Source organism: Lolium rigidum, chromosome 4 (assembly GCF_022539505.1).
Source record: "Lolium rigidum isolate FL_2022 chromosome 4, APGP_CSIRO_Lrig_0.1, whole genome shotgun sequence".
NCBI classification, from domain to species: Eukaryota; Viridiplantae; Streptophyta; class Magnoliopsida; order Poales; family Poaceae; genus Lolium; species Lolium rigidum.
The window spans coordinates 231482237-231508091 of record NC_061511.1 but is presented as its reverse complement, the minus strand read 5'-3'; the positions used below and the strand labels follow the sequence as shown (position 1 = coordinate 231508091).

Below are 25855 nucleotides of genomic sequence, written 5' to 3'. Positions count from 1 at the left end.
TTTGAAGAGACAAAACATGTTCAAATATTATTAAAAAAATGGCAACGCACATCTATCTTACATATGCAAGACCAAAAATTTACAGCTTCAAATTCAACATATACTTAGAGAACCAAACAAAGACAAATTTAGGTGTGAATAGTGTGAACTACTATTCAATCAGATCTGACACTATTCATAGTTGGATTTGTCTTTTTTGTTTCTTCAAGTGTAGATCAAATTTTGACCTGATTTTTTTTGGAGTTGTAGATACAATTCATAGGTATGTGGTATATTATTTTCATTTTTTTCTCTTAATAAAAATATGTTTTATATGAGTTCAGCCTATAATTTCACCTAATAGATAGATCCTATACAACTGTCTCCTCTAGAAAAAGAGTCTTAAGAAGCCATACCTCAGGAGGAAACAAGCACCGAACACAAAGAAGAAAAAGGAGCTAGGGATTCCCACTGCAGACTATAGATTATACCGACATTGCCCATGCTTAGTACAAGCAGCTAATTGAGGACCCTTGTGGTGAGGAAGAATCCTCGGACGAATATGACGATGTTGAGCAGGTCAGCAAAGGGTGCATGAGAGCTTAGCCTTGTACCGCATCAAATTTAATGAGATGGGAGAACAATATCATAAATATGAGTACTTTGTTGGATGGTTCTTGCCGGTGCTGCTTAATTCGGTTTCATGGCGTATCTGTTTAATTTAGCTTGCGGTTAACAATTAGCTAACATTTTGTCTACACTTTTTGGTCGATAATAGCTAGTCTGGGACAGATAGGAACTGTATATCACACAATTTAAATAAGATTACTCCTCGGAAACTCTTTGATATGAGGGCTAATTTAAACATTACGAAATCAATTACGAATGGTATTTCATTCCTGAATGTTGCAAACGATCAACCTTGGATGACTACAAGCAGCTAGTGCTTCATTCTGACATCGATGTGGGTATTGGAATGTCTCGGCCCCTTACAGTTTGGATATCTAACATTTTCTATGTTTGAATTACATCTGTAAGGATTTAGAACATGTCTATAAGGGTTTTCATTCTACATTGTTAAGAAGGGTTTGCACAAATGATTTGCATGATTAACTCGTATTCATTACATCATCGATTCATAAAGGCAGGGACTGAAAGCCATCCACTATGGAGCATTAAAACACGCAGTAAGTTTCTCATTTTCATATATGATTTAGTTGTACTTCTTATTCATGGGAGATATGTTTTCTATCTTATTAATTATTGCCACGTTTCTTTTTCTAGTATTGTACCCACATGGCTTACACAGATGATAAGTTAAGCATGGTCGCAATGACATTTCTAATTATTGCCACGTTTCCTTTCATTGTTAATAGCAACATTTATCTCATATTTAACTAATTCGGTAGTAAAAAACATGTGTTTAAATCTAACCATGTGTATCCAGTTTAGGGAAATTAGTCAATCCTACACTATGAGAATGGATTTATATTATCTATTATGTATTAAAATCTCTATTTGGAAAAAAAAGTTACATTAGTCATATTCTTAATCTAGACTTCATTGTGTAGCATATTTGTCTAATTAAACATTAAACATTGTTATTTAAATATAGCGATTGCTAACTATATTTTTAGAAAATCATGGTTGATATCTATACTCTGTAGTTAAAAACATTTCCTGTAAGGATTTTGATCTGTTGAGATGAACGTAGTGAATTACATGAACTTTGTGTACCAGGTCTCACCTATCGAGCCACAAGGCTTGTGCTAATGAACATTTTCTTCTAACCCCAGTCGATTATGTATGTTGTTTGTTTATGTACATTAGGTTGTTGGAGCCAAAAAAGAAATACTTTTCGAATGCTCTAGGTTATTTGTCTAAGATATCCCAAATCCACAAGCTCTCAAATTCTAATAAAGTGGGACCTACTGCGTGACATGGAGGTCCCACGATCTTGCTTGCTATGGCAACTTTGTGGATGTGGCTCCGTCGGATTGGCCATGGCGGTTTCACGGTGGCGACCTGGACTGTCCGAGAATCTTCTCCGTAATATGCCACTGGAACAGCATCTCAATCCCCAGAAGGCCCCTGTGCTACCGTAGCGTTTGTACACAAACCGCAGGGGCATTTCTGTCCAACGGGGTGTCAGTGTTATGCCCCCACGTAATCGGCACGGCCACACCACTCCTTCCGTTCGCGCTCACTCGCAGCCTCCTGCCTCCGGTGGCCATGCGGAGCAGCAGCAATGGAGGCTCTCAGCTCCAGCCGCTTCTCTAGCCGCTTCCCAACCCTCCTCGACCGCGTCTCCAAGCCGCCAAAGCCCACGCGCCGCCGCCACCGCCTGCTGCAAACGCCAGCCTCCATCCCCGCCGATGCCGCCGGGCCGTCGCGGCCGCCCCCGTATCTCTCCCGGCTCCTCGCCGCCGCGCTGCGGGGAGGACGCGTCGGTTCCGAGCTCCCCGACCTACTCTCGTCCGGCGGGGCAGGAGGAGGGGCGGGGATAGGGACGCTGCTGATGAGCACGACGGCGGCGGCGGTGACCAAGGCGCGGGAGAGCCCCTACATCCTCGCGCTGGCGGCCAACCCGACGTTCGTGTCCGGGATGCTGGCCTTCGCGGCGGCGCAGGCCGCCAAGGTCGTGCTCACCTCCGTGGTGGAGCGGCGGTGGAGCCCGCGGATGCTGTGCAGCTCCGGCGGGATGCCCTCCTCGCACTCCGCGCTCTGCACCGCGCTCACCGCCTCCGTCGCGCTCTGCCACGGCGTCCGCGACGCGCTATTCCCCGTCTGCCTCGGCTTCAGCCTCATTGTCATGTACGACGCCACCTCTGCATAACGTCCCCGGGATGCAGGCCCAGGTCACCTCTTGCTTCGCTCTATTGCTTTTATCCCTTCTTTCTCTTCTGGTGTCGTTCATTAGATGCGCGTTCTTTCGGAGGATGGGGCAGGGGCGACGGATGAGGACGTTATGCAGAGAGCCATGCGACGCAAGGCGGAGATGAATCTCGACACGGCAGGTATTAAACAACCGTCTAAGTCTTTTGTTTCTTTTTCAGATACTCGTATTTCTTCTAATTTGAGTAGCCTAGGGGTTTCCTTGGGTTCTCGGTCTGATGAGATTTCTGTTTCGGCTAATGTGTTGAGACAAACGGAGCTTGACCGTTTAACGGTTGTTCCGAATGTCTCCACTGGGCCTGAAACGGCAATTATAGACGATGATGATGATGATGACATCCTAGATGGTCAAATTCTCTCGGCTATAATTGGCAACATTTCAGAAGTTGATTTAGAACACGCGGAGCTTAGTTCTGATTTACAAGCATCCGAACGTGGTTCTCGATCATCGGCTGGAAAGAAATCTCGTAGGTATGGCAAGAACTCTAAATCTAAAATAGTTTCTCGATGAATGGCATGTTCCGAATAGCGAGAGGTCTTCGTGACTTGGCTAAGCATTCCCACATTGCTGATGGTTGTAGAGATTATGATTTAGATTTTCTTGCTATATCGGAGACGGGTAGGCGAAATTTCTCTCAAAGTTTTCTCGACCGTTTGTCGGGCGGGATTAACTTTCGATGGTTTTCTCGCCCGCCCCGTGGTAGGTCGGGGGCATTTTACTTGGCGTCCGCATAGACACCATGACCGTTTTGGCTAGTTCTGATGGAGAGTACCACATTAAGCTCGACATTCAGAACAAAGCAGATGGTTTCATGTGGAGTCTGGTCGCTGTGTATGGTGCCGCCCAGGAAGTGTTTAAGGCTGACTTTTTACGTGAGTTGGTAAACCTTACAAAAGATAATCCTTACCCGATTTTAATCGGAGGTGATTTTAATTTGTTGAGGTTTCCTCATGAGAAAAGTAAAGGCCGCTTTGATGGTCATTGGCCTTTCTTGTTCAACGCTGTCATTGATAGCCTTGATTTAAGAGAGGTGTTTATGATCGGTCGACGGCTTACTTGGGCAAACAGCTTGCCGGAGCCCACCTACGAGAAACTAGATCGCGTGTTGATGGATACCGAATGGGAAAATAAATACCCTTTGGTGTCGGTCCGCGCACTAGAACGTATTGAAAAACTGTCTGACCACGCTCCCATCCTTTTAACCACCGGGAATCCCACACCCGTTTGTAAACGGCCGTTCAAATTTGAACTTGGCTGGTTATATCGAGAGGGATTTCACGATATGGTTAAAAGGGTTTGGGATAGACCAGTCGGGGGGAGTACGCCCATTTTGAGATGGAATAATAAAATGCGTTCTATGCGCAAACATCTCTCTGGTTGGGCTTCCCATACGGCTGGTATTCTTAAAAAGAAAAGTCTCGCTTATCAAATGTGATTGATGAGCTTGAGGCTGTTGCGGAGATTAGACCCCTGTCTACACATGAGATTGAGCTTAAAAATCAATCCAATGAACAGATGGCGGGTCTTCTTCGCGAAGAGGAGCTCAAATGGTATCAACGATCCAAAGCTCAATTCATCTTGGAAGGAGACTCGAATACGCGATATTTCCATGGCTTAGCAAATGGGAGACACCGGAAAAAACGTATTCACTCTCTTATTCAAGATGAAGGGTTGATTGAAGGCCATGAGCAACTCAAGTCTTACATTACTAATTATTATAAGGGTCCGTTTGGTTCTCCGGAGGAAAGTACTTTCTCTCTTAACGAGGACTTAACGGATGATATACCCCAAGTTTCTTTGGAAGAAAACGGCTTGCTGACCGCACCTTATACTGAGGAAGAGGTTAAGAAGGCAGTTTTCCAAATGGAATGCAACAAAGCACCGGGTCCAGATGGGTTTCCAGCAGAGTTTTATCAAACCTTCTGGGATACTATTAAATCGGACCTTCTAGATTTGTTCGAGTGATTTACACATTGGACAACTAGAATTATTTCGTCTAAATTTTGGTGAAGTTATCTTGTTACCGAAAATTAATGAGGCGGAAAGGATCCAACAATATAGACCCATTTGCCTATTAAATGTAAGTTTCAAGATTTTCACGAAAGTGGCCACCATTAGACTTAATACGGTTGCGGATCATGTTGTTTTACCATCGCAGACAGCCTTTATGCAAGGACGTAATATCCTTGATGGAGTAGCGGTTTTGCATGAGACGGTACATGAGATGCATTCTAAGAAATTAAATGGGGTTATTTTAAAGCTTGATTTTGAGAAGGCGTATGATAAAGTTAAATGGTCTTTCCTTCAACTGTACACTCGGGATGAAAGGCTTTTCGTCTGAGTGGCGAGCTCTAATTCATGATTTCGTGTATGGAGGTAGTGTTGCAATCCGGGTTAATGATGACACCGGACACTACTTCCAAACACGAAAAGGGTTACGCCAAGGAGATCCGCTATCTCCGATGTTATTTAACATCGTAGCGGATATGTTGGCGGTACTCATAGAGAGAGCCAAGTTCGATGGTCGGATTGAAGGTGTGATTCCACATCCGGTTGATGGTGGCTTATCTATCCTTCAATACGCCGATGACACAATTCTTTTTATGGATCATGATCTTGAAAAAGCTCGAAATCTGAAATTAATTTTAGCAGCTTTTGAGCAATTATCGGGATTGAAAATTAACTTCCATAAAAGTGAATTGTTCCGTCTCGGTGATGCCCAAGACGATGTAGCTCGTATACAGAGTTATTTGGTTGTGGGCAAGGCCAATTTCCGATTCGCTATTTGGGTATTCCGATTCACTATCGGAGACTCGACAATTGCGGAATGGAAATTAGTGGAAGAAAGATTACAAAAACGCCTCAGTAGTTGGAAAGGTAAATTGTTATCCCTGGGTGGAAGATTGGTACTCATTAATTCGAGTACTAACTAATATGGTACTCGTATATGCTATCATTCTTCATCCCGCCAAAAGGAATTCTGCATAAACTCGATTATTATCGATCCAGATTCTTTTGGCAAGGGGACAACGAGAAAAAGAAATATCGATCGGTTAAATGGAGTATAGTTTGTAGTCCCAAAGATCAAGGAGGGCTTGGAGTTCATGACCTGGAGGTCAAGAATTCAGCTCTCCCGGGTAAATGGCTTTTTAAGCTACTTACGGAGGATGGGATTTGGCAAACTATACTTCGGAGAAAGTACATCGGCTCGAAGACATTATCTCGGGTGGTTTGGAAACCCGGGGATTCACACTTCGGGCTGGTCTTATGGCGACAAAAAATGTCTTTTTTCGACATGGGACTTTCTCCATTAAGAATGGAGCACGAGATACGGTTCCGGGAAGATGCTTGGCTCGACAATGCTCCCTAAGTGAACAGTATCCCGCTTTGTATAGAATTGCGCGTCGCCAAGGTGATACCATTGCAACTCGTAATGGCTACTTCACCCCGAATGTGACGTTCGGACGGGTTTTACTAGGACAAAGGCTTGTGGCATGGAACAATCTAATTCAGCGGCTTGGAGATATTCAGTTATCGCTGGAGCCGGATGAATTTCGATGGAATCTCCATGTAGATGGTACTTTTTCTGTAAAATCTTTATACAATGCGATCCTGCTTTACGATTTACCAGCTTGATAATAATAAAAAATTTGGAAGATGAAGATACCATTAAAAATTAAAATTTTTGGATGGTATCTTCGTCGCGGAGTTATCCTCACCAAAGATAATCTTGTTAAGCGGAATTGGCACGGAAGTACACGATGTGTCTTTTGTCATCATGATGAAACCATCAAACATTTATTCTTCCAGAGTGCCAGTTTGCGAGATCTATATGGTCAGATCATCCAAGTAGCGTCTACCTTGTATCCGCCGACTAGTGTCGCTAATGTCTTTGGCAATTGGCTTCATGGTATTAACTCAAGGTTTAAAATGCTTCTTAGGATGGGGGCGCTAGCGATTATACTGGGCGCTCCGGCTATGTAGAAATGACAAGATCTTTAATGACAAAAATTGCTCTTTGTTGCAGGTCATCTACGGATGCACGGGTATTCTCCGTTCGTGGTTACCTCTTCGGCGTGTGGAGAACCGAGACCTATTTACGGAGGTCTGTACACGGTTGGAGGATACGGCGAGGGATACTTTTTCCCTACATGGGTGGCAGCATAGTCTACGGATAGTAGCTCCTCCCACATCTTAGGCGTCGTATGATTCATCGTTCCGAAATGTATTTCGCCCTTTTATTTTTGTAACTCTGGACTCTTGAGACAACAAACGGCTGTGTGCATCCTGGTTATGCAGAGGCTGGATGTAATTACTTCTTGAAGTAATAAAGCATCCTTTATCGAAAAATTAGATGCGCGCACGGTATATGTTGGAGCCAGGACATCTTTCGGTTGGAGCAAGGTTGTTGTAGTGATGACATGTTGCTGGATTCCGTCGTACACTAGATTCAGTAGGATTTGTGGGACTGATGCATGTTCAGTTCAATGGGAAATTTCCTATAGAAGTACACAATCTGAATATGTTAATGGTGGGGATGTATGAACATTGTCATACTATGCAATTGGCCATGTCGCTATCCCCCGTCGTCAAATTAGTACTGGTGCCATCTTTCGCTGGGCATAAGCTCAGCAAGGTTGTACTGATGACATGATTGCTGAATTTCACCGCACGCTAGATACACTAGGATCTGTGGGGCTGATACAGATTCAGTACAAAATCTGATTGGGCTAAAGGTGGGGATATATGAATGTTTTCATATGTGATTTTTCATGTCACTGCTAGCATGCTTAGTTACTTTACTGTAATAAGTTTAACCCAATGCTAGATACTAAGCCAAAGGCAGTACTAAGAGTATTCAGTAATTGGATCGTTTCTGCTTACGCTTCTTATGTCACTCTGATTACTTGTATGCTTTCATTTCATCCCCTTTGAGAAATGCTTTTAAAACGTGGTGTGGCTAAAAAGTTCGAAACTAAATTCAGAACAGGTGCTAGGATCTTAGATTCAGAACGTGTTGGGAAAGGATCGACTTAACACCTTCATTTTTTATAGATAGAATAACACCTTTGTTACGCTAGTCAGATCAGGTTGATTGCCACCTTCATTACCCACCGGGGTGTTCATCCTACGGTTTTGCAGTCACTTACTATCCTCCCATGAAGTTTCACAGTTCAGTCACCTGATATATGTTTTCCGGTTGACAGGTACTCAATAAGATCGTTGAGGACCTGTTCCAAGGCCACCCTATCAGTGAAAGGAAACTCAAGGAGTTGTTAGGGCACACCCCATCTCAGGTCTTCGCCGGCGCCTTTCTGGGCATCCTCGTGGCCTGGTTCTGTTGCCAAGGTTGTATTGCTGCCATTTGATGCTGCTCATAACGTGTGAGTGCATTCTGCGCGGAGTTTTGCATCTGCTGTAACCATTGCTGAACAAAATAGGCACTTGATTTGTTGCACATTGGCTGGCTGTGTACATAATAGCATGGATAAGATCTCACCACTTTGATACTTAAGTTTGATTCAAAATTTCGCAGTATTCTCTTTCATAGTCGCTTGAAGTTATTAGAGTATTTTAGTTAAGCAGGAGAAAATTGTCGGATTAATTAACGAAAATTCAATCTAAGCCCAAAGTCATCGTTATGGGAGGTGCCAACTCACAGCCTCACAGGGCGCCACCGGTCAGCTTGGCTACCAATACGCAATCTATAGGCCTAGTTTGGCAACAAAGTTTTTCTAAAACTAAAGTTTTACAAAATCATAGTATTTAACTGTCTAGCATAGCAATACTTCAGTTTTGAAAAAAAAGAGGCTTGAAGTTATTTTTCAACACTTCAACATGTTTTTAGGATAATCTAGTATTAATACCCCAGTCTTTAGTTACAGGTAAACGCATCAAAATATTTGAAACTATGGTATTAAGAAACTGCATTATTGGCAAAATACTTCAAAATTACTTTGCTATCACATCAAAATATTTGAAACTATGGTATTTTAAGAAATTGTTAGTATTGGCAAAATACTTCAAAATTATTTTGCTATCAAATACTACCACCATTTCAAGGAATAAAGCATCCTCTTTTTACGTGCTTTTTGTTTGACCAAAAAATACTTTGAATATATAAAGATTATTTGTATGAAATTAACATCATTAGAAAGTGCGTTTCAATACGAATCCAACGGTACTAATTACATATAATAAAATTAAAATTTTATTGCTCAATTTTTATGATTAAAGTTCGTCTTGAAATATGCGTGCGTCTTATTACTTAAAACGGAGGTAGTATAGCTTAAGCTGCCAGGACGTACTCAATAAGCTGCCAGGAAGAAAAAGACTGTCGAGCTTTGTAGACTCCAAGAAAGACCTGGACACCCATGCACTATTTGCAGCCATACTGGCTGCATATATTGTTTCTATTTTCTTCTTTTTGGTGTTTACGCTTACTTTGCACTGCCGCCATTTATGAAAAAAAAACGATAAGATTTTTTTTAAATCAAATAATGTAAAATTTAAATAAGTTTAATAAGTATGCTATTAAAAGCTACAAGCAATGTCATTAGGTACATTATGAAATTAATCTCATATGATATCTCTCATAATGTAGTTTACTACCGGAAAACGGATCTTTTTCTAGTTTTGGTCTTTGTTGAGTGTCTTCGCTTTTGGTACTCGGAAAAATGACCTTTACCTTATATCAACATGAAAACACTCGGCAAAAACATAATACACAATAAAATCGTAAAATGCAGGCAGCAAAGAGAAAATATATGGTAAAGCTAGGCTTTAACAATTGTCAAGATTGAACACTAGTCTTTGCCTAGTGTCAGGATTTGACACTCGACAAAGACGTGCACGGTGTACCATGTGGCTACTACCTCCGCACTTGGTGTGTTCCACCTTGACACTTGGCGAAGAGAGGGGCTATGTTGCAGCACATGGTGAAACAAGTCTTTGCCGTGCGTCTAGCCAAACAGACAAGTATTATCCTTTAGTTCATGCTACACATGGCAAAGACCTTTGCCGAGTATCTGTGAAATTATAATCGGCGTAGTAGGGTTTGATGAGTTTTTTTGGTTGACTTTTGCCAAATATTTTTTGTAACTATGTGAAGATATGTTTTTGTTGATACTTTCCTCTACAAACTTTATCAGATTTTACTCTTTCGGGTAACGGAGAGAGTACAAAACGGTTGCTGTTCTTGCTCGCTGTTGAATGGAAAGGAGACTGAGCAGAAACAGCTAGCCGTTGGCTAAGAAAGCCGCAGGTCCAGGTCGCACGTAGGCATCGATCGCCGACCGGCGATGGCTCGGCTCGGATGTCCCTGTTTCGTCGGTGACGAAAGCAGACGCTCGCCGCCTGATTTTCAGTGGAAAATATAATCAAGCACCGTGAGTGCTCGCCTACCTCCCAGCAGAAGATCATCGAGACCACGCGGAAACGTGCACATACAGGCAAGCCGAAGCTGTGGCGCACACAGCAGTGTACAGCAACAGCCGCCGCCGACGACGGCGACGGCGCCTCGGCATTCTGTCGATACGGCCCACTTATCTCGCTCCGATGGACCCACCACGGTCGCCGGATGAGCTAGCATCCCATGCATCACGATGCGCAATTGCCTGCATATGTCGTCGTTTAATTTAATCACTTCTTCTCAAGCAAGCGACTCTTAATTCAGAGTAAAATCTACAAAAGGTTACTGAACTTGAGTCTATTACTCTACATGGTCAAGGTACATCAAGATGCGTGATTTGCGGTTATCGAATACCAGATACCGTAGAGCTCCGTATTTTTTGACGTGGCACCGAGGTGGCACCGATTTGACTAATCTCTAGCAGCAAGATTTCTTGCAAAACGTGTTGCTTCCTAAGAGCATCTCCACCGGCGGCCCCGATAGCAACCCTGATAGCGTTTTGGGGGCCGGTGTAGTTTTTAGGCTCGCACCGGTGCGTCCCAAATGGCGCCGGCTAGTTTTCAAGCCCAGTAAAATCGTTGGCATCCCCGTGCCGACCCCTTGGCCAAGGGCACGAATCAGGGGCGCTGACGCCTCGCGGAACGTTAGAAAACGAGCGTGGGCTCCGCCTGGCAGCCAGACACACCGATTTCCCGCCTCCTACCCACGCCCGAGCCGACTCCAACCCCTCCATATCGCCACCGTCGTCGTCGCCGCCGCGCCCCTGCTTGCAATAGACACCGCCGCCTGTCTAGGAACCGCCGTCCATCGACACGGCCGCCACCCCCTCGACCGGCGGTCGCTGTTTCGCCCGGAACAGAGCTCGCCGCCACCGCGGCACAACCGCCCCGCCCGCAAGGTGTTTGTCTAATTGCCGCGATGGACATCGACAACGGGATGATGGTGCAGCTGTTCACGGAGGAGCAGAACGCTGAGGCTGTCCGGCGGCAACAGCAGCAGCTGATTCTAACGAGCATGATGCGCGTTCGCTAGCCTTTCTCCGTCGTGCCTCGTCGCGGCGGCTCAAAGCCAGGCAAGAGGAGGAACATCAACTAGCATCGTCAAGCCGGCGCAATGCTGCTTGACGCTGACTACTTCAACGACGACGCGACTCATTCGCCGAAGGAATTTTGGTGCCGGTTTAGGATGAAGAAGGAGCTGTTCTTGAAGATTGTCTACGGCATCACGGAGTACGACAAGTACTTCATGGCCAAACAAGATTGCACAAGTTTGTGGGGGCTTCACCTTAATTCGGAAGTGCACTGCTGCAATGCGCTGTCTTGCATACGGAGCTCCTCTAGATACAGTCAATGACTACCTACGGATGGCAGAGTCGACATGTACAGAGACTCTCTACAGGTTTTGCCGAGCCGTCATAGCGGTCTTTGCTAAAGACTATTTGGCAGGGAATCTACAAGTGGCATACTAGTGACTGCAGTGTCATTCTTGAGGCCGTGGCAGACCAGGACCTTTGGATTTGGCATGCATTTTTTGGCATGGCAGGAACAAACAATGATATCAACGTGCTGCAGCGCTCTCCGGTGTTTGCCAGGTTAGCTGAGGGACAAGCTCCTGCTGTGAACTTTGAGGTAAACGGCCACACATACAACTGGGGTACTATCTAGCTGATGGTATCTACCCGACGTATGCTACATTTGTGAAGAAAATTTCTTGTCCATCAAACGAGATGGAAGCATATTTTGCAACATGCCAGGAAGCAGCACGCAAGGATGTTGAGCGTGGTTTTGGGATGCTTCAGCAGCGTTTCGCTATTGTTAGGTATCCTGCTCTCACTTGGTCTGGGTCTCAGATGTGGGAGGTGATGAACGCATGTGTGATCATGCACAACATATCATTGAGAGCGAGCGCGACGAACCTGTGCAGGATGATCAACCATTTGATTATCAAGGGCCACTTGCTAAGGTAGAGCATGTACCCCAAGAATTTGCCGTTTTTCTTCATATGCACAATGAAATTCGAGATGTAGGTGTCCGTGTACAACTGAAGGCGGATCTAGCTGCGCATTTGTGGGCGATGAGATGAGCCGTCAATAATGCATGATTTTATTTCTATTTGTTTAGTTGTATGAATAATTTAAGTACTATTTGTTTTTTTGGTTGTATGAATAATTTAAGTACTATTTATTTGATTACATGAACAATTTCATTCTATTTGTGTGATTGTATGAATAAAATGTGATTGATATATTGTTTCAAAATATTATAAAACGGACGCTCGCCTGGCAGCGGCACAACTGCTTCGTCTTACGTGAGCGTGCGCAGCGTAGATGCGTCTTCTCCGCCAGTACTGGCACCGAGGCGTCGCTTCGGCAGTCTGCAGCCGCGTTAATGGCGATGCCTCGCGTGGCTCGCGGCCGTCGCCTACCTCTGCGCACGTAGTAATGGCGATGACACGCGTGGCGCGGCCGTCGCCCTGCCTCCGCGCTATATATACAGGGGTCACCATGAGCACCTCCTCCCCGTGTACTAGCCGCCGCTGCCGTAGCGCCGCTTCCTCTCAAGCAGATCCACCATGAGCAGCGCCAGACGCGGCCAGGCTGCCGCGCCTCCACCTCCACCTCCTCCGGCGTCGAGCTCCTCCGAGGAGTTCGACTCTGACGACAGCACGGGCGACCTCCTCGACCCGGTCAGGGACGCCGCGGCCCTGGCACTCGCGGCGCAAGAAGCAGAGGAGGAGCTGGCGGGCCACGCGGCGTTGGACGCCGAGGCCGGAACAGCGCAGGCTCGCGGCTGCCGCTGCAGCCGAGGACTCCGACTCGGAGATATCTTGGTCATCCGATGACCCTGATGCGCCGACACCGGAGGAGAGGGCGGCGGAGCAGCGGGCCCTCGTCGAGTCTTTCGAGACGCTCAAGGACGAGGCCGCCAACGCGAGGCTGGAGCAGTGCATGCAAGAGGACGCGGCGGCGGACCGAGCCATAGCGGCCGCGCGGGAGGCGGCGGAGAAGCAGGCGACGGAGCGACGCAACGACGGTGCCGGCCCGTCAGGAAGCAAGTAGTCTAGGCCTATAGATCCACTTTGTATAGTTTTTATGCATTTTTATGTATAATGTTTGTGTTGCAATTCAAAAAATGGGCCGCCCCGGTTGGAGCACACCCAGACGCAAACGGACGAGCGGACAAAATATGTTCGCGGGGCGACGCAAACGGACGCTCGCGACCATTTTTGGGCGTCCGAAATGCGTCGCGCCGCTGGAGATGCCCTTATGCAAAATATTTATTGAATTCAAACAAAGAGGCAGGTTTCTGCTACATTGCATAAGCATCATTGGCAGTATATGCTAGAAATTTCTTTATTTGGTGCCAGAATTTTTTTGAATAAACTCGTACGAAAAATTCCTGAGATTTTGAACTTTTATGTGTACTCCGGTAAAAAATATCACCGAGAAAAACCCTTAGCGATGATCGGTTGTGTGATCATGTACACCATGATCATTGAAGACGAGTGTGATGACGGCGTCTTTGACCAAGGATGGCAATCCATGACCTCCAAAGTTACAACCTAAAATATAAAAGTTTATGTTTGATATACAAATAGTTACGTTTATATTGACCCACCATGAAAAAATCAACAAAAAATACAATATATGAGTCACAACAGCTTAAAACTCACGAAAATACTTATTTTATATCATATTTTCATACGTCACGTAAAATACTTTTTACGCCATGTCTATATTTTCTTACATTCGTCTAAAAAGAAAATTTTGGGTGGCGTAATACTGATGTACGATTCAAAAGATACATGATGATTGCGGAATAACTATTTTACTTCATGGTAGCCAAATAGTGCGACTCTTGAACTACGTGCTTATTTGGATGTATACTTTTTAAATTAATTTGGCTACAACATTATTATTTTTCGCTCATATGAGTGAATTGAGTGAAAATAAATCAAATTGGTCAACGACAAACCAAAATGCGTCGGCCACTAGGCTGTCCCCGGCCTAAAACGAGAAACTAATTTCACCTTTAGGACCTAATTCAAACAGATTAAAATGAACAATTTTGGATCGGACAGCTGAAAATGCCCTTAAAGCGGCGAGGTTTCATCTCACCTCCAACCTTTCGGCTAGGGTAAAATGTCCCAAGCGATGGGGAAATCGACTGGTGGAAAGTGACGAGAGGAGGGCACACAGCTGACCCAGGCTCGAAAAGCGAGAGCCAGGTGTGGCCGGAAGCGCGGTGACGCCTCAACTTTCCAGTCGCAGATCACGCTAAAGCCAAGCTGCAGCACAAATATTTTACCACTTCAGCTTCGTTGGGTTGTTGCAGATAAAGAAATGGCGAAATCTCGCTAGACAGGGACGGCGCCGCGCGCCTACTTGCCGCTCTTCGTTTCCTTTTAACGCCGGTGGCTCCCGGCCTGCGGTTGTCCCGTGAGCCAACGGAACGCTGGAAACTTCCAGGTAAACTCCTCCAGACAAAGCAGCAGCCGCCAGCGCCCTGCAGCTCAACCCAGAGTCCGTCCACGCGCACGGCCGCCGGCGCAGTGAAAGCACGGCGAGAAAACCATTTGACTTGCCGTCCCACTCCCACCGAGTAGCCGCCATTAAATTACGCATCGTCCACACGAGGAGATAGCCAGACGGAGGTCGCCGACGCGGACGGACGGGCAAAAGGCGCCGGCTCAAAGATTTCCGGGCAGAGCGAGCGGCGATCTGATCTCATCTCAGGTCAGTTGTTCTTCGTGAATCGTGAGCATCTCTTGGGCTGCTGCCGCCCGCATCACGGGAGGGTCAACGCCTGCACTGCAGGAAGCTTCCCCTTTGACGTGCTAGCCGCCGCCGCCGGCGATGGGCTGCGCGTCGTCGTCGAAGCGGCGCAGGCGCGCGCCGGGGTACGAGGACCCCGCCGTGCTCGCGGCCCAGACCTCCTGTGAGCACCTTCGCCTCTCTACCTCATCGATCGTTGCTTCTTCATACGTAAAGTACAATACAAGTTTGCCTTGCCTTTCCTCTGTACTCTTACCTGACGTGCATTGCCGCATTGCAGTCACGGTGAACGAGGAAATGTGCACGGTGCACATACGCGAGCCCAAGCTGTGGCGCATACAGCACAGCAGGGTACAGCTGAGTACATATGCGCCAAGCGCCAGGAAAAATGCAAAAGATTCATGCGTGAGAAGAAGTCACCTGTAAGATGATAGGAAGGAGACCTCGTCTGCTTGATCATCTCGATCCAGCCAGCCTCGTCTCGCCTCTTCCAAACTGCTATGGCCAAGTCCTCTCCTCTCCTCTCCTGGATTTCCTCCTCCATGGAGCATCATGGCAGTCTCCTCTCCGAGCAAGAGTCAAAGTCTAAGTCACTTGTCACGCGCTAGCCGACGCGCGGCTGGGTGACCACGGCCTTGTACTTATAGTAGAGGAGAGACATAGCCGGACGGAATAGAAGGGATGGTTCCAATCTCCAATATTGCAGCTATTGTTGGGAGATAGATGGAGAATATGGGGTTGAGATGAAAAGCAACACAAACTTGGCAAGGGAAACCAAACCGGCCGGGAAACACAATCGATGAGGCACACGCATGGATGTGATTTCTTTATGCTATTACTAACTGCACGGCCCAAAGTTTGAGGAGGAGTGCTGGTTTTCCTCCATCTCATAACTCTACAAACCATATCTCAAGGAAACTACTGGTACCAAAGCAATCCAGGAATATCTCTCACGTTTGTTTCTATGGAGTACCACTGCTAACAGCTTCCAACAAGGGTGGACGCACTCTCATAACTCCACAAAACTCTTCATATCTCGAGAAAATTATTAGCATCCAAAAGATCCAAAAATCTATCCCATATTTGTCTCCAATGCTAACAAAATTGTATAGTGGATCGCTCACATATAACTGAGACAACTTTTATTCAATTACCATATCTGAGCTCTACAGAAAGCAATATTTCCATCAGCTCTCCGAAATATTGTAGGAGCCTTTTTTTTGTTGGAAAAGGTCTCACGGGCACAATTAAAATCAACTCGCCGAAATCAACCATAGCTTCATCGCCCCTCCGACCAAGCCAGTGCTTTTAGCGAATGGCAAGATCAACCCACGTCCAAGCTAGTATTACGAGTGAAGGCAGTCAATAATTAGCTAGTTACAAACCATTGCTAGCCATTTGGCAGCATGACCCTAGTGTTACAAAATTTTGACTACAAACTTTCTGCACATTTTGATAACACGGCAAAAATGATGGATGATAAAAGAGGAATGAAGTGCAAACAGCACAACTCTCCATCAGCGCATGACGATTTCATCAGCCAGTACATGTTATAGAACGACAGCGACACAACCTTTACATCAATCTTTTAGAATATTTTTAACCACAACCTTGTGTGCTTTGACGCACCCATTTTTTCTGCTAGCATTTCTTTCTTTATCTCCAAGATGTTTTGGTTTTAGGCTATATATATACCTGACCAAATAGATTTTTGAAAGCTTGATAACACCAGACACGCTGAATAGCTTTTCTAATCTAGCTTGTTCTGAGTATTATACTAATTTCTAAAAAAATATTTGCAAGGAATCTATCAATTTTCATTTACCCCCCTTTACAATCAATATTACAATATACAAATGCATCAATGTAAAGAATATCAATGTTCATTGCTCAAAATTAATCGGTTTCCCTTCGTGACAACACAGGGATGCTTGCAGCAAGTTTTAGAGCAACCCCTTCAGCCATATCCCGCACCTCATCTTCATTTATACATGTTATTATCTACATAGGGTCAAAAAAAGGAATCAGTGAATCTTGGAACATTTCATGTAACTGTTCAGACATTAACATGTGCATATTCCTACTCCGCAGTCGACAGAAACTAACTTGTAAAACATGACAAAATTTACTTTGTAAACAGAAAACCAAGTCCTAACTTGATCACATGCAGTGCAAGGCAAAATACCCTCGCGGGAACATCCATCTCGCGGGATATTCACTATGCATTCAGATAACTTATTAGCATCTTTAGATTGCTGGGTTAGCAAGACAACGTCGGAGCGCAAGCATACATATCAAGGCAATGATCAATGACACTTTGCTTCAGAATATACTTCCATTAAAACAAGTCAAAAGCATGTCTGAATAATAGCACTATTAATTATGCTCAATAATTAGTGCTACATAAGAAAACCCAACACTTGCTGTATTGCAGCGATTGCTCGAGTAAAAGACAGAAGCATAAATTTGAATCAAAAGATAGGGCAATAGCACTGACAAAAGTGGTAGACTGGCCTAAGGAGACTCAAACAGAAGATTTAGAGGGGCCCTGGAAATTGTGATGAATCTCCCTTTTAATTACGCAAATTCTAGCAAGTTAGTACGCATGCACCATCTACGATGAACAATGTGTACACTAAACTGATAATGTCCTTTAAAAGCCATTGCTCCTAGTACTTCGATTGCCCTTGCATGAAGGGATAGTCATAAGTCCATTAGTGCATTTTAAGTGGCACAACCAAAATTTTACAGGGAACATTTTCAGTAGTCCAAGTTGGCTTTTTAATAGCAGATTTTTCACAAGCCATATTGAGAATAACCAATGCGTCATTATCTGCAACTATAAGAACTAACTTCTACCTAAGCGAAAGCCAACACACATCAGTTGACTTAAAAATTCTTACCAGACTGTAAGAAAATGTCAAGCATCTTAGGCAACACATGGTGCTAGCCGTCTTATTTCCAAAATTTTCACTGTAACTGCGTTATACGCTACCTTCTTCCAAGGCTTAACAAATACACCGATCACGCCGAAAATTGATTGTTACCATTTCTCGGTGCACAATTAGAGTCGAGAAATACGCCACAGTAACAGATTCCCTTTCCATGGACTTAAAACATCGATTTCTTTCAGTAATCCACTCAATGGAATGATCAACTCCAAACTGAATAATTATCCTTTTGGTTCTTGGTATATATGCTTTCCCTAGAACATCCCACAGAATAAGCAACAGAAACTAACCTAATATATCAGACTGTACTTAGGATTTCATGGTAATATTTGATCATGCATGAACAAACTGAAAACACTCCGTAAACAGGGAGCAAACCTCTTCTTCTACACCGGTAAAACTGAAGAACCGTGAGCACACACACATACACATCCATAGGACTGAAGTCAAGATTAGTTAACTACCCCAAGTGCTTCTCTAATTGCAATACTAAGGGATTTTCCTAGAGCAATGGATGCTAAGATAGCTGAGAACTCTTTGAGGCCCTATCTACCTTCCGTAAGAGCACCTGTGTAGTGATCTGTTCCACAATAACGAGACATCAGTTTGAATCCTGATTCTAGTTCCACATACAAAAAAAACACCACAAAACTGTCAGATGACCAGTTTACCACCTAGATCATTTTTAAGCATGGCACTACGCAGTCTTAATTTGTACAAAATCTTCTCTAACACTACCAAGAAACTTCAAAACAAATTACTATCTTTAGGTCTAGGAACTGAACAAATGACCAGTGCATAGACATCATCAGTTAGATCCTTTTTCGACCAACTGATCATCTCAATTAGGTCCATCATGATTTAGTTGCCTCAATCAAACTATGAACTGGGAACATAACAAAAAAATGATAGAAGGGAGAAAGAGTGCTCACCAAACTGATCTTCTCTTTGTCCACATCGCCAGCAACGAGGCGCCAACTCCTATGTCCTGGAGCTTCGTAAGGTCCCTTGCCGCTGCCTTCACCGCAAGGGAACTTCAGCCGCCGCCTGTGTGGTCTGAGAAAATCTCCCAGCTGGGCAACACCGTAACCTCCCTTGCTCGACCTCCTTCCCCCGACGGCTATTTCCCCATCCCTGCCTCTTCTTCACCGGTTCTCCTACCATCCTCATCTTAAGTGAGAGTATCCATACGGAAGAGGAAGAACCGAAGTTGGAGGACGCTCTACAAGAAGCTCAGCTTCTACATCAACTAATCATCGGCCATCGGCCATCAAACACTGAGTACGTATGCGCCGCGCGCCGGGAAAAATGCAAAGGATTCATGCGTGGGAAGAAGTCACCTGCAAGATGATAGGAAGGAGACCTCGTTTGCTTGATCATCTCGATCCAGCCAGCCTCGTCTCTCCTCTTCCAAACTGCCATGGCCAAGTCCTCTCCTCTCCTGGATTTCCTCCTCCGTGGAGCATCATGGCAGTCTCCTCTCCTCTCCTCGACGAGCAAGAGTCAAAGTCTAAGTCACTTGTCACGCGCTAGCCGACGCGCGGCTGGGTGACCACGGCCTTGTACTTATAGTAGAGGAGAGACATAGCTGGAGGGAATAGAAGGGACGGTTCCAATCTCCAATCTTGCAGCTATTGTTGGGAGATAGATGGAGAATGTGGGGTTGAGATGAAAAGCAACACACACTTGGCAAGGGAAACCAAACCAGCCCGAAAACATAATCGAGGAGGCACACGCATGGAGGTGATTGCTTTATGCTATCACTAACTGCACGGACCAAAGTTTGAGGAGCAGTGCTGGTTTCCTCCATCTCATAACTCTACAAACCATATCTCGAGGAAACTACTGGTACCAAAGCAATCCAGGAATATCTCTCACGTTTGTTTCTACGGAGTACCACTGCTTTCCAACAAGGATGGACGCACTCTCATAACTCCACAAAACTCTTCATATCTCGAGAAAATTAGTAGCATCCAAAAGATTAAAAAATCTATCCCATGTTTGTCTCCAATGCTAACACAATTGTATAGTGGATCGCTCACATATAAATGAGACAACTTTTATTCAATTACCATATCTGAGCACTACAGAAAGCAATATTTCCATCAGCTCTCACTCCGCCCACCAGCGCCATCATCTTCCCCTAACCTTTAACCTGTCTAGCAGCTCGAGCGACGACCTCACCGAGAAAAAGATTGTAGGAGCCTTTTTTTTGTTGGAAAAGGTCCCAGGGCACAATTAAAATCAACTCGCCGAAATCAACCATAGCTTCATCGCCCCTCCGACCAAGCCAGTGCTTTTAGCGAATGGCAAGATCAACCCACGTCCAAGCTAGACTATTACGAGTGAAGGCAGTCAATAATTAGCTAGTTGCAAACCCTTGCTAGCCATTTGGCAGCATGACCCTGGTGTTACTAAATTTTGACTACAAACTTTCTGCACATTTTGATAACACGGCAAAAATGATGGATGATAAAAGAGGAATGAAGTGCAAACTGCACAACTCTCCATCAGCGCATGACGATTTCATCAGCCAGTACATGTTATAGAACGACAGCGACACAACCTTTACATCAATCTTTTAGAATGTTTTTAACCACAACCTTGTGTGCTTTGACGCACCCATTTTTTTCTGCTAGCATTTCTTTCTTTATCTCCGAGATGTTTTGGTTTTAGGCTAAAATATATATACCTGACCAAATAGATTTTTGAACGCTTGATAACACCAGACAAGCTGAATAGCTTTTCTAATCTAGCTTATTCTGAGCATTATACTAATTTCTAAAAAAATAGTTGCAAGGAATCTATCAAATTTCATTTACCTCCCTTCACGATCAATATTACAATATACAAATGCATCAATGTAAAGAATATCAATGTTCAGTGCTCAAAATAATCGGTTTCCCTTCGTGACAACACAGGGATGCTTGCAGCAAGTTTTAGAGCAACACCTTCAGCCATATCCCGCACCTCATCTTCATTTATACATGTTATATAAATCTTGAAACACCTACATAGGTTCAAAAAAAGGAATCAGTGAATCTTGAAACATTTCATGTAACTGTTCAGACATTAACATGTGCATATTCCTACTCCACAGTCGACAGAAACTAAGTTGTAAAACATGACAAAAATGGTGATGAATCTCCCTTTTAATTACACAAATTCTAGCAAGTTAGTACGCATGCACCATCTACGATGAACAATGTGTACACTAAACTGATGATATCATTTAAAAGCCATTGCTCCTAGTACTTCGATTGCCCTTACATGAAGGGATAGTCATAAGTCCATTAGTGCATTTTAAGTGGCACAACCAAAATTTTACAGGGAACATTTTCAGTAGTCCAAGTTGGCTTTTTAAGACCAGATTTTTCACAAGCCATAATCGATGCGTCATTATCAACAACTATAAGAACTAACTTCTACCTAAGCGAAAGCCAACACACATCAGGTGACTTAAAAATTCTTACCAGACTGTAAGAAAATGTCAAGCATCTTAGGCAACACATAAGTCACATGGTGCTAGCCGTCTTATTTCCAAAATTTTCATTGTAACTGCGTTATACACTACCTTCTTCCAAGGCTTAACAACTACACTGATCACATGAAAGGGAACCACCAATTCTTATTTGGTGCTATATCTTGGACTCATATCTTGCAACGAAAAAGTTCATTCTACATAAGGTAGCATGTTTTAGAACATACCAATGAGATCCAACATACGCCGAAAACTGATTATTACCATTGCTCGGTGCACAATTAGAGTCGAGAAATACGCAACAGTAACAGATTGCCTTTCCATGGACTTAAAACATCGATTTCTTTCACTAATCCACTCAATGGAATGATCAACTCCAAACTGAATAATTATCCTTTTGGCTCTTGGTATATATGCTTTTCCTAGAACATCCCACAGAATAAGAAACAGAAACTAACCTAATATATCAGACCATACTTAGGATTTCATGATAAGTAACAATTTGATCATGCATGAACAAACTGAAAACACTCCGTAAACAGGGAGCAAACCTCTTCTTCTATACCGGTAAAACTGAAGAAACGTGAGCACACACACATACACATCCATAGGACTGAAGTCAAGATTAGTTAACTACCCCAAGTGCTTTTCTAATTGCAATACTAAGGGATTTTCCTAGAGCAATGGATGCTAAGATAACTGAGAACTCTTTGAGGCCCTATCTACCTTCAGTAAGAGCACCTGTGTAGTGATCTGTTCCACAATAATGAGACATCAGTTTGAATCCTAATTCTAGTTCCACATACAAAAAAACACCACAAAACTGTCAGATGACCAGTTTACCACCTAGATCATTTTTAAGCATGGCACTATGCAGTCTTAATTTGTACAAAATCTTCTGTAACACTACCAAGAAGCATCAAAACAAATTACTATCTTTAGGTCTAGGAACTGAAAAAATGACCAGTGCATAGACATCATCAGTTAGATCCCTTTTCGACAACTGATCATCTCAATTAGGTCAGCACCTCTTGGCACATCATGATTTAGTGGTCTCAATCAAACTACGAACTGGGAACATAACAAAAAAATGGTAGAAGGGAGAAAGAGTGCTCACCAAACTGATCTTCTCTCTGTCCACATCACCAGCAACGAGGCGTCAACTCCTATGTCCTGGAGCTTCGTAAGATCCCTTGCCGCTGCCTTCACCGCAAGGGAACTTCAGCCGCCGCCGGTGTGGTTTGAGAAAATCTCCCAGCTGGGCAACACCGTAACCTCCCTTGCTCGACCTCCTTCCCCCGATGGCTATTTCCCCATCCCTGCCTCTTCTTCACCAGTGCTCCTACCATCCTCATCTTAGCAGATGTTGGGTGGCGCAAGAGGAAGAACCGAAGTTGGAGGAGAGAGTATCCGTACGGAAGCGGCGGCAGCGCCCTGGGCAGAATAGGAGCACGAGGTGAGAACATAAGTTAGCACTTCTGCCACAGCTTAGCCCAGTAGCCCATGAACTCGACACATAATCCACAAAAAAAGGCAAACAATGCCCCAACCGACCTGGGCCTAAGAATGAACCGACTATACCATGTCAACACTCGATTGGAGCTACCGCAGAAGCAACAACAGCACCCCAAAACCCTGGGAGCTTAGAGCTCTTAGGGATTTTACACACTTGTACTAGTACATTACAAGCAACTTCAACAATAAATCACACATGGGCCAGATGTGGCTAGCAGCGGCGCCGACGAGACGCCTGTCCGTATGCTTACAGCCATCTATTCCTCCACAATATCCTGGAAAAAAAAACATACTGGTCAGCTGACCAGTTTTAGCAACAATAAATTGGGAGGATGGTTTCAACATAATCCACACACAACACTGCAACACCAGGACGTGTACAAGGCCACCACACAATCAAACAAAAGAATGTATTTAGTCAAGGCATGTGCCAGATCCGATAATTCTTATCAAGTGTAAGAAGAAGCAACCTTGAAGCAACTAACATAGACATCATAGATAGCTACTGATGAGTTTATAAAAGGTTCAAAGCTAGGATGCAATTTCATCTTAGGCAACATTAATTGTTTTGTATAAGTCATATAAGATATATAATATGACACTTTGGAAATCTACTCCAGATCAGCTACAATAAGTTAACGGAACACACCAGAATGTTTCCAGGACATCAATCATACATTCACTATATAGAAAATACCATAACATAACACATTTTTTGCTATTTCTTCCCCACAAAGAAATGGAAAAAAATTCAGGACATCCATTTTTCACATTCTGCATCATGACATGTTAGTGCAACTACAAGAATCTACATATATTGGTCCTCTAAACTATTCAGTTGGACAGTTCCCAAAAGAAAATGCACATACTAGCAGGAAACAACAAAAGGCTGGTATAGGTATACTCTATCCAGAATTGCTAACACGGAATAGTTTAGCCAACATGTATCAACAAATGCAAGGGGAAACCACAATGCTTGAAACTAAGAAATATAAGCAAAAGAAAGAGGTAAAAGGACAAGTAAAGCATTATGCTTGAAACCACAATGCTTGAAATGCATTAACCTGTCATTATTAGATTACTAAGAATGGTGCGCTTTGATGTCATCGTGAGTACGATAGCCTAGAATTTGATTCCTTCAGCTAGTTGTCATCTTAATAACCATCCTAGTGAAGCATGGAGAGAACAAAGGACTGATTAGGACATAAAAAAGGACAAGTAAAGCATAGCAGTACATATCTCAGAAATTAGCAACATGAATCTTCAGCGCAAATAACATGCTCAAGGCTTAGTCTGATTGTCTCTTATCTCTGTTTTATTCTTTTTACAAGTGGGAAGAAACCAAATTCCATTTAAGCAAACAAAAACTAAGAGAGTCCTACATAATTTTGATGGCCACCTTCTCATGAGCAAATGCATATCAATAATAAAATCCATCAAAAACTACCTTGCGGAGTTTCACGAGATATGGGTAGAGGCAGTAAAGTTCTTGCAGTTTGTATTCATTTACCATGACTATGAATTAACCCAGTACTTCCACCTTACATAGCTTAACAAAAATAATGCACAGTAAACAACCTCAAGGGTCACACATGCAAACATACCTAGTTTAGCCAACTCTCTAATGGGTGCAAGAACCGAATCTAGAGGGAAACGACCTCACCTACCAAAAGGAAAAATAACATAGTTAGGATCAACTAATTATGTTGTTGCGTTACACGTAGTTGCAAAACCAAGATAAATGTGTACCCAAGACTCCGCCCTTCGTTCTTCTCAATTATTTGCTTGATCATGTGTATACCAAATGCTAAAGCCTTCTCCAGTTCCCGTCTTTGCACTTGCTATCAGGTCACTGCGATCAAGACCTGGAACCAATACATCCCTCTGAAGGAGAAAAGACAAATAAGCAAGCGACCAAGCAAGTAAACACCTTTTAAAACTGAGAATATGATGGTACGACTCAGACAATGTGTCAAACCTACAAACTGAGAATATGAATGGAATAGGCTACCTTCTGGTCAAGGAAACAAATGGTACAACTGTACCCAACTCTTGTTCCATAATAGCATATCTACTAATTTGAGGGCACTCGGTGGTAATTGTGGGAACAAGGCAATTATGAGTTACAATGTAATACATGTCTACGCTTTGTCAAATCTGGATACAAGCTGCAGTTAACATTCTATGGCCGCTTGGATACTGATAGTTCAATCACAATTTGGGTGAAATATTATTAGGCTATCAGCAACTTCATTTTAACACTATTGTAGCCTTTTTGAACAAAAAAGAGTAAGATCTACTTATTATGTACAAGCCTAGGCACAGCAAAATACGATAACACCAACTTAATTCACCAAAACCAAAACCAATAGACAAAAACCACTCTACTCCCCTGCTCCTCTGAACAGTCAAACCTGCTATGAATTGCGTCACCATGCTAACAGCTTAGTAGCCTAAGCTACTTCTGACCAGCACGGTCAGCTATCCACAATGCCACCACAAGACACCAATTCGGCCTTGGAAATCTTGGAACTAAAAGAAGAGGGAATTTGGCTGATGCACATACCTTGAGCATCGCCGGGGAAAAGCTATAGGCTCTTTATGGTATCAGACTGCAAGGCGGCGAGTGAGCAGCACATTGGTGTTCTGGCCAGCAGCAGCTCAACGACGTCGTCAGGGAAGAACGCCGACGGCATCAGCTCTGGGTGGAAGCCACCAGCAGCTTGGGGAGGCCAGCGCTGCAGAAAGGAGGATAATTACGCGCAACACATACACTGATCGCGAGCAACGTACTACTAAACATAGCTAATGACATAGCACATACGAAATCTAGGTTTCGAGCATCCCA

At 44.0% G+C, this 25855-nt stretch overlaps 1 long non-coding RNA gene and 1 pseudogene across 3 annotated transcripts; one reads left to right on the top strand and one right to left on the bottom strand.

The window, feature by feature from the left end:
• Positions 1-2227: 2227 nt before the first annotated feature.
• On the top strand, positions 2228-8390 carry LOC124648399 (annotated as a pseudogene).
• An 8465-nt stretch (positions 8391-16855) lies between these two features.
• Positions 16856-24887, bottom strand: LOC124649780. Of its 3 annotated transcripts, XR_006986794.1 has the most exons (5): positions 24757-24887; positions 24072-24670; positions 23047-23282; positions 22610-22926; positions 16856-17061 (listed from the first exon to the last, which is right to left on the bottom strand). It is a non-coding gene; the product is annotated as an uncharacterized LOC124649780 (long non-coding RNA). The 3 variants fall into 3 exon arrangements; XR_006986792.1 differs by having other exon boundaries at positions 22610-23282; XR_006986793.1 differs by having other exon boundaries at positions 22610-23282; positions 24612-24670.
• Between the last annotated feature and the right edge of the window lie 968 nt (positions 24888-25855).